This window comes from Pelophylax lessonae (genome assembly GCF_965119305.1).
Source record: "Pelophylax lessonae genome assembly, chromosome: 7".
Lineage (NCBI taxonomy): Eukaryota > Metazoa > Chordata > Amphibia > Anura > Ranidae > Pelophylax > Pelophylax lessonae.
Window position 1 is genome coordinate 237,777,099 of NC_138774.1, and position 18,005 is coordinate 237,795,103.

Below are 18,005 nucleotides of genomic sequence, written 5' to 3' on the forward strand. Positions count from 1 at the left end.
TAAAAATTACTATATCTACAATTCTTGATGGTCAGTGGAAAGAATGCTCCTTACACATATGATCATGGGGAGAAATTGCCTCTTACAGATAGCTAAAAAAAGATCAATGATGTCCGTGGGAACGAATCTGAGAGGAAGAAATTTCTCAATGCTCAAGGAACCCCTGACAACCTTTAGAGCAGGCATGTCCAACCTGCGGCCCGGAACCTCAGGCAATGCGGCCCACTGCCCCCTGACAGTTTTTGCTGGGGAGGAAGTCAGGTCGGGGGCACGGCCACAGCAGCTTCCAACTAACGGTAGGGAGCATGTGCAGTGTTTCTGACTCCTACCACCATGACCACTTCAAATCACTGAAGTGGTCATGGTGGTTAGAGTGTTCCTTTATTATCGCTCAGAAGAAGTAAACCTCTGTATACTGATTCAATTTCATTTGATCATCCTCTAGTTGTGTTAAATTAGTGCTGGGGCCACGGTGGCGCGGTGGCGCGGGAAGGGCGCGGTGTAATTTTTTTACTTATATACCTTAACTATAGTATATATTTTATATGCGGCCCAAGAAAATTTCTCTACACTCAATGTGGCCCAGAGAAGCCAAAAGGGTTGGACACCCATGCTTTAGAGGAACCCTAGTTGAGAAACCCTGTTTTAAGCCCCGTACACACAATCAGATTATCGAACGATCTGTCGTCCGTTTTTTGTGGCATGCTAGTCTGATGTGGAAAGTCAAAAACTTTACTAATGAGACGAAAATCAGATGTTGTGTTGACGGACGATTTTTCTGGCCGAAAAGTCGGAGTTGGCTGTCGAAAGAACCATACTAACAATCCGAAAATCGGTCGTCGGACAAAATTTCCCTTCAGATTTTCTTATCAAGTGTACGGGCCTTTAGGATGTCTACTTTCAGAAAATATATTATATTTTGGGGGTTTTACATAATCTTAAGGCTAAAATGATTTTTATAAACATGTGCAAACAATTTAAAAATGGTTCTGGAAGTGAAAATCATGCTAAGATATTATCAGATATGGTTTACAATACAAATCAATGCTTGCTGAAGTTACCATGGCTCTCTTTGATACTTGGGTTGATTTTGAGTAATCAGTATGGCGTTATCTTGGAGTTATCTTGCTTTGTTCTCTGTGTTGAAGCCTTCTAATCCCCCCCTTTGTCTCTGGGTTATCTCTCTGCTCTGTATGTTAGTAGAAATGTGACATTCTCCCAAGGCTGTGATGTCACCTCTTTTTGCCCTGGGTGCTCATCCCAAGCCTGACCTCATTCCTGACATTCTTCTTCTTCCGTCTCATGGTATTTGTTTCTACACACTGAGCGTCACCAGCATGTCGGTGCCTCTTCTAAAACATCTAGGTCCACCCTGTTGCTCTGACATAACTTGATACATTTGTTAGAGTTCCTGTCGTAAAACTGGAAGGTCAACTAGATCAGAAATCAATAAGACAAAACCTGTTGTATATCTGTACTAAAGCCGGCCATACACTGGTAGAGCCTTGTACAAACATTTGTTAGTATATTTGATAATGTCATCAGGGACTTGTGGAATATATTGCTTTTAAAGTCCAACTCTGGGAAAAAGCTAAAGGTTCTCTCCGATTCTCAGCCACTAGGCTGTGGCCCACTGTTGGGCTGTGGCTTCCCTTCTTCTGGGCTTCCAGCCATCTGCAGACTAGCCTAATAGTGCCTCCCAGCCCCCATAGTGCCCCCAATATCCTAAAATTACCATCAGTTTCCTTCATCCCCCACAGTGATCCCAGGCTCCCTGAGGGTCCTCAACCTCCAACAGTGCCTCCCAGCACTCCAAATCTGTTCCACATTGCCTTTTAACCTACACAGTGCAACTTTGCCCCCACAATACCTCCAGCCTTTGATAGTGTTCCTGCAACAGTGCCCCCATCCTGAGAGTCCTCATCCCTCACAGGTCCCCCGAAACTCCAACATTGCCCCTCAGCATAGGCTAGAGCCTCCAGCCCCCCATAGTGCCCTCAACCTCCAACAGTATTCCATCGTGCCCTCCAATCTCCACAATGCAACCTTGCCCCCGCAATACCTCCAGTCTTTCATGTTGTTCCCCCAACAGTGCCCCCATGGCTCCCTAAGAGTCCTCAACCACCAGAGGTCCCCCCAGTTTTTAACAGTGCTTTCCAGCATACGTTAGAGCCTCTAGCCCCCTATAGTGACCCCCAACCTCCAACAGTGTACCACAAGTGCCTTCCAACCTCCGCAGTGCATGCTTGCACCCCCCCCCCCCCGCAATACTTCCAGTCTTCCATAGTGTTCCCGCAAAGCCCTCGGCTTGCTGAAGAGACTCCAACCCAATCTAGAAGCCTCACTCTCTACAGGGCCACCAAGTTTACTGCAGACCCCCCTAACAAATCACCAGAATTGTGTGAATATAAACTTTTTACTTTTGGGTCATGGAAGGTTTTGGAAAAGTTTACCAGGTTCTGGCCTCAATAAGATTGAGAACCCCTGGTCTAGGGAATGGTAAGAGTGCTTTTACTTACCAAATCCTCCACTTCCCTGGCAAATGGCACTCCCCTCCACCCAGTAATGGACTGTCCCTCAGCATTCTCCCATCTGAAGTAGGGCTATGGTCATCAGTCTTGATGACATCACAGGATCTTAGACCACTGGAGTACAGGGGAGAAGAGCATGTAGGGACCAGTCTAGTAGCACGAAGAAGGTTGTGGGAGAGGAGGATCAGGTAAGTACAAGTAAGCTACAGTCGAAAACAATTGTTTTACCCCATTAACTATAAGTAATATTTTTTTTCAATGAAATCCTACCTGGCTTTTTGGGCATAGTTACGTTGTGTCAGCTTGGACTAATATAAATATATATGTGCACATAGCTACATACATAGCTGTCCGATTCCTGTGGATGCTGGAAATCACTGTGGTAGCCATTGCTACAATGATGATTGCTGCTAATTTTCTGGATCCTGGAGGTCGCATGCTCGGCATAGGTCCCATTCATAGAACCGTTTGCATTTTCTCAATGAATGCAAAGCATTCTTTGATTGGGCGAGGTGAAGAGGAGGGGTATTGATATCAGGGTTGCCCAGAATCCACAGCAGAGCACGTGATGGTTCCATGCCTATCCCCCTCCTAGATAGAACAAAAGGAAAGAACTTGCCCTGGAAAATGATTCCAGTTATGAAGCTAAACTAAAAACAGGTGGGGGCATCTAGTGGTCAAACGACATCCCTAACACCCTGTTACATGTAAATGACAATTATATAATTGCATAATTTCTTCATGCTGACAAAGGTCTTTTCTTGTGTACCTCGGGACAAAAGAATTGGAATGATATAATGTACAAAGCAGTGGCATCAGATCCTAAACTCACCACTCATTACAATCTCCTTTAGATCTACCAACTACAAGTGCAAGGGTCTGTCTAATTGGACACAAATTGATTGGATAGATTAGGTAGGTCCTTATCCACTTGCTGCCAAATCACATACCTGGTACCCTGAACTATATTTACTGTCTCTCGCCTGCCCTGACCCCTGTCTGTCTGTGGGTTACATTTACTGTCTGCTGCCTGCCTTGACCCCTGCCTGTTTCTGGATTACATATACTGTCTGCTGCCTGCCCTGACCTTTGCCTGTGCCTTGATTACATTTACTGTCTGCCATCTGCCCTGACCTCTGCCAGTCTATGGGTTACATGTACTGTCTGCTACCGGCCCTGACCCCTGCCTGTTTCTGGATTATGTTTACTGTCTGCTGCCTGCCCTGGCCCATGCTTGCCCATGGATTAAGTTTACTGTCTTCGACCTGCTTTGACTTGTGCCTGTTTCTAGATTATGCTTACTATCTCCCAACTGTCCAGACCTCTGCTTTTTTCTGGATTACATTACTTACTTCCATTAGCCCTGACAACTGCCTTCCTCTAGATTCTGCTACTTCATACTCATCTACTGGAGCATCATTCCACTTCTGACACTTTTAAGGATCACAGGTACTCCTTTGTTTAACCACTAGCCGACTGCAATACGTATATATATGTTTCAGTTTGCAAGTGGTTTACAGGGGCTATGGCTATTAGCCATTCCTCCAGTATTTTATTTTCAGCCGGCGGCTGACATTCTCATGAAAGCAGTCCAATCGGCTCATTAGCCGCTAGATGGCTTTCAGAAGCGGTGGGGGGTTCACCGCTCGCTGGTGTTTCACGGGGTTTCCGTTTTCACCAACACACCAGAGAAACGACGTGGGTTGGTCACAGAGGCAGACAGAAGCCAAATTGTCTCTGATTGCCTCTATGGCCTTGGAGGACCGGAGTGATGTCCGTCACTTCCGGTTTAAGATGGAAGTAAGCAATTCATTTTTTTTTAAACAAAAGTTTAAAAACACTTTTTTTGATCTTTTGCTTTTAAAGGTAAAGGAGAGATTTGGGGTCTTTATGACCCCAGATCTCCAAAAAGAGGACATGTCATCCTTATTTCTATTACAAAGAAGGTCATGAAATACAGTATCTCACAAAAATGAGTACACCCCTTACATTTTTTAAAATATTTTATTATATCTTTTCATGTGATAACAATGAAGAAATAACACTTTGCTACAATGTAAAGTAGTGAGTGTACAGCTTGTATAACAGTGTAAATTTGCTGTCCCCTCAAAATAACTCAACACAGCCATTAATGTCTAAACCGCTGGCAACAAAAGTGAGTACACCCCTAAGTGAAAATGTCCAAATTAGGCCCAATTAGCCATTTTCCCTACCTGTTGTCATGTGACTCTTTAGTGTTAAAAGGTCTCAGGTGTGAATGGGGAGAGGGTGTGTTAAATTTGTTGTTATCGCTCTCACTCTCTCATACTGGTCACTGGCAGTTCAACATGGCACCTCTTGGCAAAGAAAACTCTCTGAGGATCTGAAAAAAATAATTGTTGCTCAAAATAAAGATGGCCTAGGCTATAAGAAGATTGCCAAGACCCTGAAACTGAGCTGCAGCACGGTGACCAAGACCATACAGCAGTTTAACAGGACAGGCATCTCCATGGTCGACCAAAAGAAGTTAAATGCACCTGCTCAGCGTAATATCCAGAGGTTGCCTTTTGGAAATAGATGTACACTATAAGTGCTGCCAGCATTGCTGCAGAGGTTGAAGGGGTGGGGAAGACCATACTTCACACACAGCATCAAATTGGTCTGCATGGCTGTTGTCCCAGAAGAAAGCCTCTTCTAAAGATGATGAACAAGAAAGCCCGCAGTTTGCTGAAGACAAGCAGACTAAGGACATGGATTACTGGAACCATGTCCTGTGGTCTGATGAGACCAAGATAAACTTATGTGGTTCAGATCGTGACAAGCGTGTGTGGCGGCAACAACGCGAGAAGTACAAAGACAAGTGTGTCTTGCCTACAGTCAAGCATGGTGGTGGTAGTGTCATGGTCTGGGGCTGCATTAGTGCTGCCGGCACTGGGGAGCTACAGTTCATTGAGGGAACCATGAATGTCAAAATATACTGTGACATACTGAAGCAGAGCATGATCCCCTCCCTTCTGAGACTGGGCCGCAGGACAGTATTCCAACATAATAACGGCCTCAAACACACCTATAAGATGACCACTGCCTTGCTAAAGAAGCTGAGGGTAAAGGTGATGGACTGGCCAAGCATGTCTCCAGACCTAAACCCTATTGAGCATCTGTGGGGCATCCTCAAACCGAAGGTGGAGGAGCGCAAGGTCTGTAACATCCACCAGCTCTGTGATGTTGTTATGGAGGAGTGGAAGAGGACTTCAGTAGCAACCTGTGAAGCTCTGGTGAACTCCATGCCCAAGAGGGTTAAGGCAGTGCTGGAATATAATGGTGGCCACACAAAATATTGACACTTTGGGCCCAATCTGGACATTTTCACTTAGGGGTGTACTCACTTTTGTTGCCGGTGGTTTAGACAATAATAGCTGTGTGTTGAGTTATTTTGAGGGGACAGCAAATGTACACTGTTATACAAGCTGTACACTCACTGTTTTACATTGTAGCAGTATCATTTCTTCAGTGTTGTCACATGAAAAGATATAATAAAATATTTACAAAAACGTGAGGGGTGTACTCATTTTTGTGAGATACTGTATAGTGGGGGTAGACCTGAAAGGTGAGGAGGAGAAGAATTGCATCCCCTTTGTGTAGCTTTCAGGTGCTCTTGCCAAGGGGCTGAGTGGTGGGAGGTTAAATGCCTGTGCATGCGGTACCCATATGGCTGGTGTTTTTGCCATGCTTGATCCCCTTGATTCAAAGTTTGCAAATTGCAACAATGGGATTGGCTGCACAGGTGCTAAAAAAGGCCAAGACAGCTGAGCTGCGGTAAGTGGGTGGGAGATAACAGCTCCACAATCTGATGGAATAGGGTGACTGCTCTCTCTTCTTAAATGATGGTTGCCTCTAGAGGACATCCTGCCTCGTTGGCATTTTGCCTCACCCTGACTTTCCTCCTCTGCTCTATCTGGCACCCAAGTTGCAACAGTGACCACATTAAAATCATCCCCTCTTTTCCAATCATCACTGGAGCCAACTTTGAAATACTCTGCGGCTGGTGGAATATGACTGCCAATTTGTTGTTTATCAGTGTTCTCCCCTCTCTGTAGGCTCATGTCCCTATCTTCCTCAACCTCAGAGTCAGAACCAACATCAGAAACAAGCAATGTTTGTGCATTGTCAAGGAGCAAGTGCCCAGTGCTGTGTTCAAATAACTCAGCTGACTCCTCCATGCATGATGCTGGGGCTATGGCAGGAGGAGCTGTGGACAAGGAGGCAGAATAAGCTGCCCTGGCAGCTGTGGTGGACAGCACACTAGTCTCTGTTTGGGCGAGGGAGGATGAGGAGGATGAGGATGGTTTAGTAAGACAGTTCACCACCTCCTCTGCATGCTGTGGCTAGATAGTACGGGCAACATTACTAAACAGAGAAAATGGCGCCCTGCCTGAGGACAGACCATGTCCACCTTTGTCTGTAGATACATATGCTGCTGGCCACCTCACAGTGGCAATGAAACGTCTGCCTTTCCTTATTGGCCACCCAGACATGATGGGGGGAGGGGGGCTTATTACCGAAATGTAATGTGTAATTTGATACACTTTAATCAATGGAAATTGGTGTTTGGTGCACTTCAACTTGAGGACTGCCACTGACAGAAATGTCACTTTAATATACTCTAGAAAAACTGCACTGATGAACCATAATATACTGCAATAAATCTGCACTGGCACACTACAATATACTGCAGTAAAACTACACTGACGTACTACAGTATACTGCAGTAAAACTACACTGACGTACTACAGTATACTGCAGTAAAACTACACTGACGTACTACAGTATACTGCAGTAAAACTGCACTGATGCACTACAATATGCTGCAGTGAAACTGAAGCTATCAGCCATAACTCCAGTATTTTATTTTCAGCCGGCAGCTGGTGTACTTATGAATGCAGTCCGAGAGGCTCATTAGCCAGGCTTACCATTTTTTCCTACGCACCCGAGAAACTATGCCGACTGGTCACAGAGGCGAACAGAGACCAGATTGTCTCTAAACGCCTCTATGGCCTTGGAGGACCTGAGTGATATATGTCACTTACAGTCTAAAACGGAAGTAAACTATTTTGTTTTTTTTTTAAAAGCAAAAGGTGAAAAATATATGTTTTTTCGATCTTTTGCTTTCAAAAGGTAAAGGAGAGAATTGGGATCTTTTTGACCCCAGATCTCTCAAAAAAAGGACCTGTCATCCTTTATTCAATTACAATTAATGTTTACATTCCTTGTAATAGGAATAAAAGATAAAAAAAGGGACAGTTTAAAAATAAAATAAATATGAAAAAAAAGTAAAGCACCCCCATCCCTCCATGCTTATGTTCAGAAGCGAATGCATTTGTAAGTTGCGCAAACATATGAAAATGGTGCTCACATCACACGTGTGAGGTATCGCCGCAAACAGAGTGAGAACAATAATTCTAGCGCTAGACCTTCTCTGCAACTATAAACAGGTAACCTGTAAAAATGTCTAAAGTGTCGCCCATGGAGATTTTTAAGTACCATAGTTTGTCGTCATTTCACGAGCTTGTGAAATTTTAAAGCATGACATGCTAGGTATCTATTTACTTAATGTAACATCATATTTCATATTTTACAAAAGAATTGAGGTATATATTGTGTTTTTTTTTTTTAATTCATTAAAGTGTATTTTTTTCAAAAAAAAAATTGCGTTATGATAAGGCTTACCTATAGGTACTGTAAATATCTCCTAAACATATACAGTTTAGGAGATATTTACCTTGCATGCAGCCAGTGACATCACTGGCACATACGCTCTGAAGGAACGCCCGCTGGTGCCATTCCTTCAGAGCCCCGTGCCATGGCCGTCGGCTCCCGCACGAGTGCGCGGGAGTGACGTCACCGCAGCTCCGGCCAATCAGATGGCCGGATGCCACGATCCCGGAAGACGGGCGACTGAACATGTCGCCCATCATACAGGTAAGCGGGCGGCACGGCGGGGGCTCGTTCTGAGGTAAGTATTTCATAATGAGCTAGTATGCGATGCATACTAGCTCATTATGTGTTTCTCCTTCAGGTTGAAAAAAAAAAAATTTGAATGGGTTTACAACCTCTTTAAGGGTTTGGGAGCTCCTATAAGTGAAGCTACACCAGCCGCCCCCCCAAAGAGACTGGGCACTAGTCTGAATATTTACTACCTAAACATAAATTCCCCCTTATCCCAGTACAAATCCACCTCCCTGCTGTAATCCCTCCTCTTGGCACAAATCTTTGCGCCCCACACCCCCAGCACAAATGCTCCTTCCCCCGAAAAAATCACCCCTTCTAGCACAAATCCTCTACCCCTAAAATTTACCCTCCAAGTATACATCTTCTCCCTTCCACTCCAATCCCCTCTCCTAGCACAAATCTTCTTCCCCACATTCCTCCTCCGAACACAAATCTCCCTAAATCACTACTTTTAACAACCCCTCAATTCCCCCTCCTAGAACAATACTTACTCCCTTGCCACCCCCAAAATTCCCCCTTCTATCACAAATCACATACCCTTTAATCTCCTTGTGGCGCCCCCCAAACCTCACATGATACCACAGTGCCCAGGGCAGCCGTCCCTCCTGCCCACCCCTTGTCTCGGCTCCGAGTGTACTTATCCTACTGTAGAAATCAGTGGCGGCCGGTGTACTTAGGGCGCAGGGGCGCCGCCCCCCCATCTATACATCCGGCCCCCTAATCTGCATGCAGAGGCGCCAGACGCATGAAGTTCAATGGGGATTTTTTTTTTGGCATCACCTGATTAGAGCCAGAGGATCTAATAGGGCGATGCAAAGGGTGGACCTGGGGCGTAGAGCAGTGCGTCCCGAGCCCACCCATTGTGTGACAATAGCGAATGAAAATTTGCTATTGTCACACCGATCCTCCTCCTGGCCAATCAGGAAGCGCGTCCGATACGCGCTTCCTGATTGGTCGCAAGGCAAACCCCATGCCATTGGCCGAGGAGGAGGCGGGAGCGGAAGGACTGGAGGAGACGCGCCGCCGGTCACCGGGACTGAGGAGAAGCCGCCGGCCGCCGCTGCTGCTCCAGGTAAGTAAGGGGGCAGGCACGCTGATCTCTGCATTGGGGGCATGAATGCTGGTCACTACATTGGGGACATGTATGCTGGTCACTACATTGGGGGCATGTATGCTGGTCACTACATGGGGGGCATGTATGTTAGTCACTACATTGGGGGCATGTATGCTGGTCACTGCATTGGGGGCATGTGCGCTGGTCACTACATTGGGGGCACGCACGCTGATCTCTGCATTGGGGGCATGAATGCTGGTCACTACATTGGGGGCATGTATGCTGGTCACTACATTGGGGGCATGTATGCTGGTCACTACATTGGGGGAATGTATGCTGGTCACTGCATTGGGGGCATGTATGCTGGTCACTACATTGGGGGCATGTATGCTGGTCACTACATTGGGGGCATGTATGTTAGTCACTACATTGGGGGCATGTATGCTGGTCACTACATTGGGGGCATGTATGCTGGTCACTACATTGGGGGCACGCACGCTGATCTCTGCATTGGGGGCATGAATGCTGGTCACTACATTGGGGGGCATGTATGCTGGTCACTACATTGGGGGCATGTATGCTGGTCACTACATTGGGGGAATGTATGCTGGTCACTGCATTGGGGGCATGTACGCTGGTCACTGCATTGGGGGCATGTATGCTGGTCACTGCATTGGGGGCATGTACGCTGGTCAATGCATTGGGGGCATGTATGCTGGTCACTGCATTGGGGGAATGGTATGCTGGTCACTGCATTGAAGGTGGCATGTATGCTGGTCTCTGCATTGGGGGCATGTATGCTGGTCACTGCATTGAAGGGGGCACGCACGCTGATCTCTGCATTGAAGGGGGCATGTACGCTGGTCACTGCATTGAAGGGGGCATGTACGCTGGTCACTGCATTAAAGGGGGCATGTACACTGGTCACTGTGCATTGAAAGGGGGCACGCTGGTCACTGTGCATTGAAAGGGGGCACGCTGGTCACTGTGCATTGAAAGGGGGCACGCTGGTCTCTCTCTGCATTGAAAGGGGGCACGCTGGTCTCTCTGCATTGAAAGAGGGCACACTGTACCTTAATTACTGAAGGCCCCTTTCACACTTTTGCGACCTCAAAGTCACGCAATTTTTTACAGCGTTTTTTGCCGCAAAGCAATGCCTATTACAATTTTCTCTTTGCGCCCCCCCCCCAAAAAAAAAATTTTGAGCACCAGCCGCCACTGGTAGAAATGAATCTCTATGTCTGGTGTATTATTTCATCTAAGCATTTTTACAGAAAAGATTTTGGTGATCCACAGGCTGCCAGGCTTGACTGTAGCAACCACTAGGGGGTGTACTTTCTTTTTATGAAAACTGCTTTAGATCGGCAGTTAGAAAAAGTTGTGTTCTCAAAAGCAGTGGTATAGAATTTAGTAGTTGGACATTAGATCAATATTCTTTATTAGATAAAGACGTCTGTTAGTGTCAGATTAATAGAAAACATTATAAATAGCTGCACTGCCAAAGCAAAGAGCATTGCTGACAGCTCTTAAGTCTATGCAGATCTCTTGTAGAGTTGGAGATTGAGGGAACATTTACACTGAACAATCCATTGCAGTACATTAATGGACATGTAATAATGTGCGTTATGGAATGCGTTAATGTGTGTTGCTTTAAGACAGCCCAATCATTAGGAAGGGCTGCCAATGCTCTGCAATGGATGAAAAAAAAGTGCATGCCCTTTTTTTTTTTTTTCATTTGGCGCATGGTAAATGCGTTGGGGTGTCGTCATGCATCACATGCAAGTGTACCGTACATCGGGGTGCCAATCACAACCAATGAAACTGCAATGCACTGTCGCAATGTGCATTACTGCATGCGTTGTCACAACATTTAAGTATGAATGTGCCCTTAAAATGAACCTATATTGATTGGGCAATTTCCCCAAAAATGTTATACAAAGCAGGTAAAGTAGGTGATCCATGTTGGATCACTTTTCAGAGCACCTGCCAGCTCCCAAATACCTGTTTTTTGGGTTTTTTTTTTCCTTTTGTCTGACAAACGGCAGTTTAAAATGGGGAGAATGTGCCGGAACTGTTAGCCAGATATTCTTAGATCATTGTAGGAACCCCCCAAGATCCTGGGGTGCTTTATAAGTGGTTAGTGTATCTGCCTTGCAGCACTGGGGTCCAACCAGGATGCTATCTGCATGGAGTTTGCATGTTCTTCCTGTGCCTCTCATTAAGGAGCATGGCCACCCTCCGAAACCCATTTCTATTACAACTTTCACCTTTTTTTTTTTTTAACTATGGGCCCTACAATGTGGTGGGATGTTGATGACATCAGTGGCCTAATATGGACTCATGCACATTTTTAGCCAATGATATTGACTTAAGCAGCCAATACATTTTTCCAGAGACGTAACTAGAACCTTAAGGGCCCGGTGCAAGAAACCATAAAGGGCCCCCCGGACCCCCTGGCCAGGGCCCTTCCCTTCAAGCCTGGGGCTCTTCCCACTGATCCTGAGGTCCTTTACTCTTGTTGCGGGGCCCTTTATTATGGTCCCGCAGCGGGACCCTTTCACAAATTCTACAGTGGGCCCCCTTCCTGACATCTTGGGGCCTCCTCACGGTGGTGGATTACCAGTGCCCAGTCGCAAGTGTGACCTGGAAGTTCACGTAATAGTGTCAGCAGTTTTTAATTTTAGGTATTTTAATTGTAATGTATTTTATCATTTTTTTAAATTTTTTTTAACAATGTAACTGACTATGACTCTGTCCATTCAGAAAAGTAAGGGTCCTTTTAAACGGGCGATCCAATCCGCCTATCAGTTTTTCAGGCGGACCTGATCGGATGCTTCATGCATCTCTATGGGGCAGCGGATGTCAGTGGTGACATCTCTGATCCGATCCTGTCCGTGAAATCCGGATGGATGGAAACACTATTTTCCATCCGTCTGGCGGATCGGATTGGATGGGATCGGATGAGAACGGAAAAGCAGTCCATTCTCATCCGATCTCCCCATAGAGGACAGCGGGGATCTGACAGCTCCATCTGCGCACATAGAGCGGAGACGGAGCTGTCATCCGCCTGCTCAGCGGGGATCGGCAGATCGATCCCTGCTGAGCAGAACGGACCTCGTTGGACAGCGCACCGTGTGAAAGGACCCGAAGGAGCTGGTAAATGACATATTTACCGAACCCTTCCTGGTTCTCTATTGTGACACATCCCCTGCAGCAGCCAGCAGGAGAGGGGAGGGAGGAAGCCGGCAGCACAGTAGGGGGGGGGGGCAGTGGAGCACACAGCGGCCCAGAGACAGCAGAACACAAGTGAATTGGATAGGAGGAGCCGTGGGGGCAGCATACAGAGGAACCAATCTCCTCCATTTTCCTCCTGTAGTGATTTCTCTACATGCTGCCCCCGCCGCCCCTCCTATCCAGGTGTACAGGGGAACCGCACAGGCCCCCTGGAGCATGGAGCCCGGTTGCAATTGCAACTCCTGCAGTTACGCCCCTGCATTATTCTTTTTTTTTTTTTTTTCCATTCAACAAGACAAGAGGGTCAAACAGGTAAAATAATGGGCCGAATTCTTTCTGCTGAGACATCATATTCTGACCGTGGGGAGCCTTCCCTGCTATCAGAATACACTGATCAATTGGGGGCTATAACCGGTGGCGCTGATCAATTGGGGGCTATAACCGGTGGCGCTGATCAATTGGGGGCTCGGCGTCTGTACAACCAGCCTGCCCATACATAGATTGAACGTTGGATGAACCCGCAAAATTTGATCCATGTAAGCCTGCCCTAAATATTGGCATGTACCCATGTGATGTCATCAGCACCCCGCCCCTTTGTTTATGTGTGCTGCAGGTGGCGAATGACATGGTTTGCATATAATTGGGCTCGGGGGACATCTGAGCACATCCTGAAAAATTGCTAGCTGGTTATTACGGCCCTGTACAAAAAAAATAAAACTCTCCCTGATAGAAGTATATATGTGAGATCGGGACCTTAGATTGCAAGCTCCTTGGGGGAGGGACTGATGTGAATTGAGTATGGAAAGATCTGCGTACATTCTCCGCTCCACCTGTAAAAATAACAATAATAGTGCACAGTTTTTTTTTTTTGGGTTGGGGGGTCAGATCCTGCACCCTCGTATTGGCCACCAAAATGAAATGGGGGATTCCACTGACCAATAGGAATCTTTTGTCTGAAGAAGGAAAGCAAGGTGCCTGATCTATACATAGGTGGCGGTGATCGCTCGGTGTGTGTCCCCTGTGATCGGACCTTCCAGGTGACCTTCCCCGAGGAGGAAAATAAAAAGATACAAAGTATTCCTGGAGAGGAAGAGGGAGGGGCGGAGCGTGGGCGGGGCCGGGAGGAGGGAGAGAGCGGAGACGGCTGGGTGTGTCACATCCACCGAGAAGCCGCCGGAGACACACGGGGATCGCACGAGGTATGTACCGGAGAAGAGATCGGGGATGTGTGTGTATGGAGGGGAGAAGAGATCGGGGATGTGTGTGTATGGAGGGGAGAAGAGATCGGGGATCTGTGTATGGAGGGGAGAAGAGATCGGGGATGTGTGTGTGTATATGGAGGGAGAGAAGAGATCGGGGATGTGTGTGTGTGTATATGGAGGGGAGAAGAGATCGGGGATGTGTGTATGGAGGGGAGAAGAGATCGGGGATGTGTGTGTATGGAGGAGAGAAGAGATCGGGGATGTGTGTGTGTATGGGGGGGAGAAGAGATCGGGGATGTGTGTATGGAGGGGAGAAGAGATCGGGGATGTGTGTGTATGGAGGAGAGAAGAGATCGGGGATGTGTGTGTGTATGGAGGGGAGAAGAGATCGGGGATGTGTGTATGGAGGGGAGAAGAGATCGGGGATGTGTGTGTATGGAGGAGAGAAGAGATCGGGGATGTGTGTGTATGGAGGAGAGAAGAGATCGGGGATGTGTGTGTATGGAGGAGAGAAGAGATCGGGGATGTGTGTATGGAGGGGAGAAGAGATCGGGGATGTGTGTGTATGGAGGGGAGAAGAGATCGGGGATGTGTGTGTATGTACCGGAGAAGAGATCGGGGATGTGTGTGTATGGAGGGGAGAAGAGATCGGGGATGTGTGTGTATGGAGGGGAGAAGAGATCGGGGATGTGTGTGTGTGTGTATGGAGGGGAGAAGAGATCGGGGATGTGTGTGTATGGAGGAGAGAAGAGATCGGGGATGTGTGTATGGAGGGGAGAAGAGATCGGGGATGTGTGTGTATGGAGGGGAGAAGAGATCGGGGATGTGTGTGTATGTACCGGAGAAGAGATCGGGGATGTGTGTGTATGGAGGGGAGAAGAGATCGGGGATGTGTGTGTGTATGGAGGAGAGAAGAGATCGGGGATGTGTGTGTGTATGGGGGGGAGAAGAGATCGGGGATGTGTGTATGGAGGGGAGAAGAGATCGGGGATGTGTGTGTATGGAGGGGAGAAGAGATCGGGGATGTGTGTGTATGGAGGGGAGAAGAGATCGGGGATGTGTGTGTATGGAGGGGAGAAGAGATCGGGGATGTGTGTGTATGGAGGGGAGAAGAGATCGGGGATGTGTGTGTGTGTGTATGGAGGGGGAGAAGAGATCGGGGATGTGTGTGTATGGAGGGGAGAAGAGATCGGGGATGTGTGTGTGTATGGAGGAGAGAAGAGATCGGGGATGTGTGTGTGTATGGAGGAGAGAAGAGATCGGGGATGTGTGTGTGTATGGAGGAGAGAAGAGATCGGGGATGTGTGTGTATGGAGGGGAGAAGAGATCGGGGATGTGTGTGTGTATGGGGGGGAGAAGAGATCGGGGATGTGTGTATGGAGGGGAGAAGAGATCGGGGATGTGTGTGTATGGAGGGGAGAAGAGATCGGGGATGTGTGTGTATGGAGGGGAGAAGAGATCGGGGATGTGTGTGTGTGTGTATGGAGGGGGAGAAGAGATCGGGGATGTGTGTATGGAGGAGAGAAGAGATCGGGGATGTGTGTGTATGGAGGGGAGAAGAGATCGGGGATGTGTGTGTATGGAGGGGAGAAGAGATCGGGGATGTGTGTGTATGGAGGAGAGAAGAGATCGGGGATGTGTGTGTGTATATGGAGGGGGAGAAGAGATCGGGGATGTGTGTGTATGGAGGAGAGAAGAGATCGGGGATGTGTGTGTGTATGGAGGGGAGAAGAGATCGGGGATGTGTGTGTGTATATGGAGGGGGAGAAGAGATCGGGGATGTGTGTGTATGGAGGAGAGAAGAGATCGGGGATGTGTGTGTGTATGGAGGGGAGAAGAGATCGGGGATGTGTGTGTGTGTATGGAGGGGAGAAGAGATCGGGGATGTGTGTGTATGGAGGAGAGAAGAGATCGGGGATGTGTGTATATGGAGGGGAGAAGAGATCGGGGATGTGTGTGTGTATGGAGGAGAGAAGAGATCGGGGATGTGTGTATATGGAGGGGGAGAAGAGATCGGGGATGTGTGTGTGTATGGAGGAGAGAAGAGATCGGGGATGTGTGTGTATGGAGGGGAGAAGAGATCGGGGATGTGTGTGTGTATGGGGGGGAGAAGAGATCGGGGATGTGTGTATGGAGGGGAGAAGAGATCGGGGATGTGTGTGTATGGAGGGGAGAAGAGATCGGGGATGTGTGTGTATGGAGGGGAGAAGAGATCGGGGATGTGTGTGTATGGAGGGGAGAAGAGATCGGGGATCTGTGTATGGAGGGGAGAAGAGATCGGGGATGTGTGTGTGTATATGGAGGGAGAGAAGAGATCGGGGATGTGTGTGTATGGAGGGGAGAAGAGATCGGGGATGTGTGTGTATGGAGGAGAGAAGAGATCGGGGATGTGTGTGTGTATATGGAGGGGGAGAAGAGATCGGGGATGTGTGTGTATGGAGGAGAGAAGAGATCGGGGATGTGTGTGTGTATGGGGGGGAGAAGAGATCGGGGATGTGTGTATGGAGGGGAGAAGAGATCGGGGATGTGTGTGTGTATGGAGGAGAGAAGAGATCGGGGATGTGTGTGTGTATGGAGGGGAGAAGAGATCGGGGATGTGTGTATGGAGGGGAGAAGAGATCGGGGATGTGTGTGTATGGAGGAGAGAAGAGATCGGGGATGTGTGTGTATGGAGGAGAGAAGAGATCGGGGATGTGTGTGTGTATGGAGGGGAGAAGAGATCGGGGATGTGTGTGTGTGTATGGAGGGGAGAAGAGATCGGGGATGTGTGTGTATGGAGGAGAGAAGAGATCGGGGATGTGTGTATGGAGGGGAGAAGAGATCGGGGATGTGTGTGTATGGAGGGGAGAAGAGATCGGGGATGTGTGTGTATGGAGGGGAGAAGAGATCGGGGATGTGTGTGTATGTACCGGAGAAGAGATCGGGGATGTGTGTGTATGGAGGGGAGAAGAGATCGGGGATGTGTGTGTGTATGGAGGAGAGAAGAGATCGGGGATGTGTGTGTATGGAGGGGAGAAGAGATCGGGGATGTGTGTGTGTATGGGGGGGAGAAGAGATCGGGGATGTGTGTGTATGGAGGGGAGAAGAGATCGGGGATGTGTGTGTATGGAGGGGAGAAGAGATCGGGGATGTGTGTGTATGGAGGGGAGAAGAGATCGGGGATGTGTGTGTATGGAGGGGAGAAGAGATCGGGGATGTGTGTGTGTGTGTATGGAGGGGGAGAAGAGATCGGGGATGTGTGTATGGAGGAGAGAAGAGATCGGGGATGTGTGTGTATGGAGGGGAGAAGAGATCGGGGATGTGTGTGTATGGAGGGGAGAAGAGATCGGGGATGTGTGTATGGCGGGGAGAAGAGATCGGGGATGTGTGTGTGTATGGAGGAGAGAAGAGATCGGGGATGTGTGTGTGTATGGAGGAGAGAAGAGATCGGGGATGTGTGTGTGTATGGAGGAGAGAAGAGATCGGGGATGTGTGTGTATGGAGGGGAGAAGAGATCGGGGATGTGTGTGTGTATGGGGGGGAGAAGAGATCGGGGATGTGTGTATGGAGGGGAGAAGAGATCGGGGATGTGTGTGTATGGAGGGGAGAAGAGATCGGGGATGTGTGTGTATGGAGGGGAGAAGAGATCGGGGATGTGTGTGTATGGAGGGGAGAAGAGATCGGGGATGTGTGTGTGTGTGTATGGAGGGGGAGAAGAGATCGGGGATGTGTGTATGGAGGAGAGAAGAGATCGGGGATGTGTGTGTATGGAGGGGAGAAGAGATCGGGGATGTGTGTGTATGGAGGGGAGAAGAGATCGGGGATGTGTGTGTATGGAGGAGAGAAGAGATCGGGGATGTGTGTGTGTATATGGAGGGGGAGAAGAGATCGGGGATGTGTGTGTATGGAGGAGAGAAGAGATCGGGGATGTGTGTGTGTATGGAGGGGAGAAGAGATCGGGGATGTGTGTGTGTATATGGAGGGGGAGAAGAGATCGGGGATGTGTGTGTATGGAGG

The 18,005-nt window shown here is 48.1% G+C and overlaps 1 protein-coding gene across 1 annotated transcript in view; it reads left to right on the top strand.

The window, feature by feature from the left end:
* Nucleotides 1-13,932: 13,932 nt before the first annotated feature.
* LOC309560309 (protein Niban 2-like) overlaps nt 13,933-18,005 on the top strand; it is a 156,661-nt gene continuing 152,588 nt past the window's right edge. The window contains exon 1 of the mRNA XM_082263925.1: nt 13,933-14,006. The gene's annotated coding sequence lies outside the window, so the exon portion shown is untranslated. The remainder of the gene's footprint in view (nt 14,007-18,005) is intronic.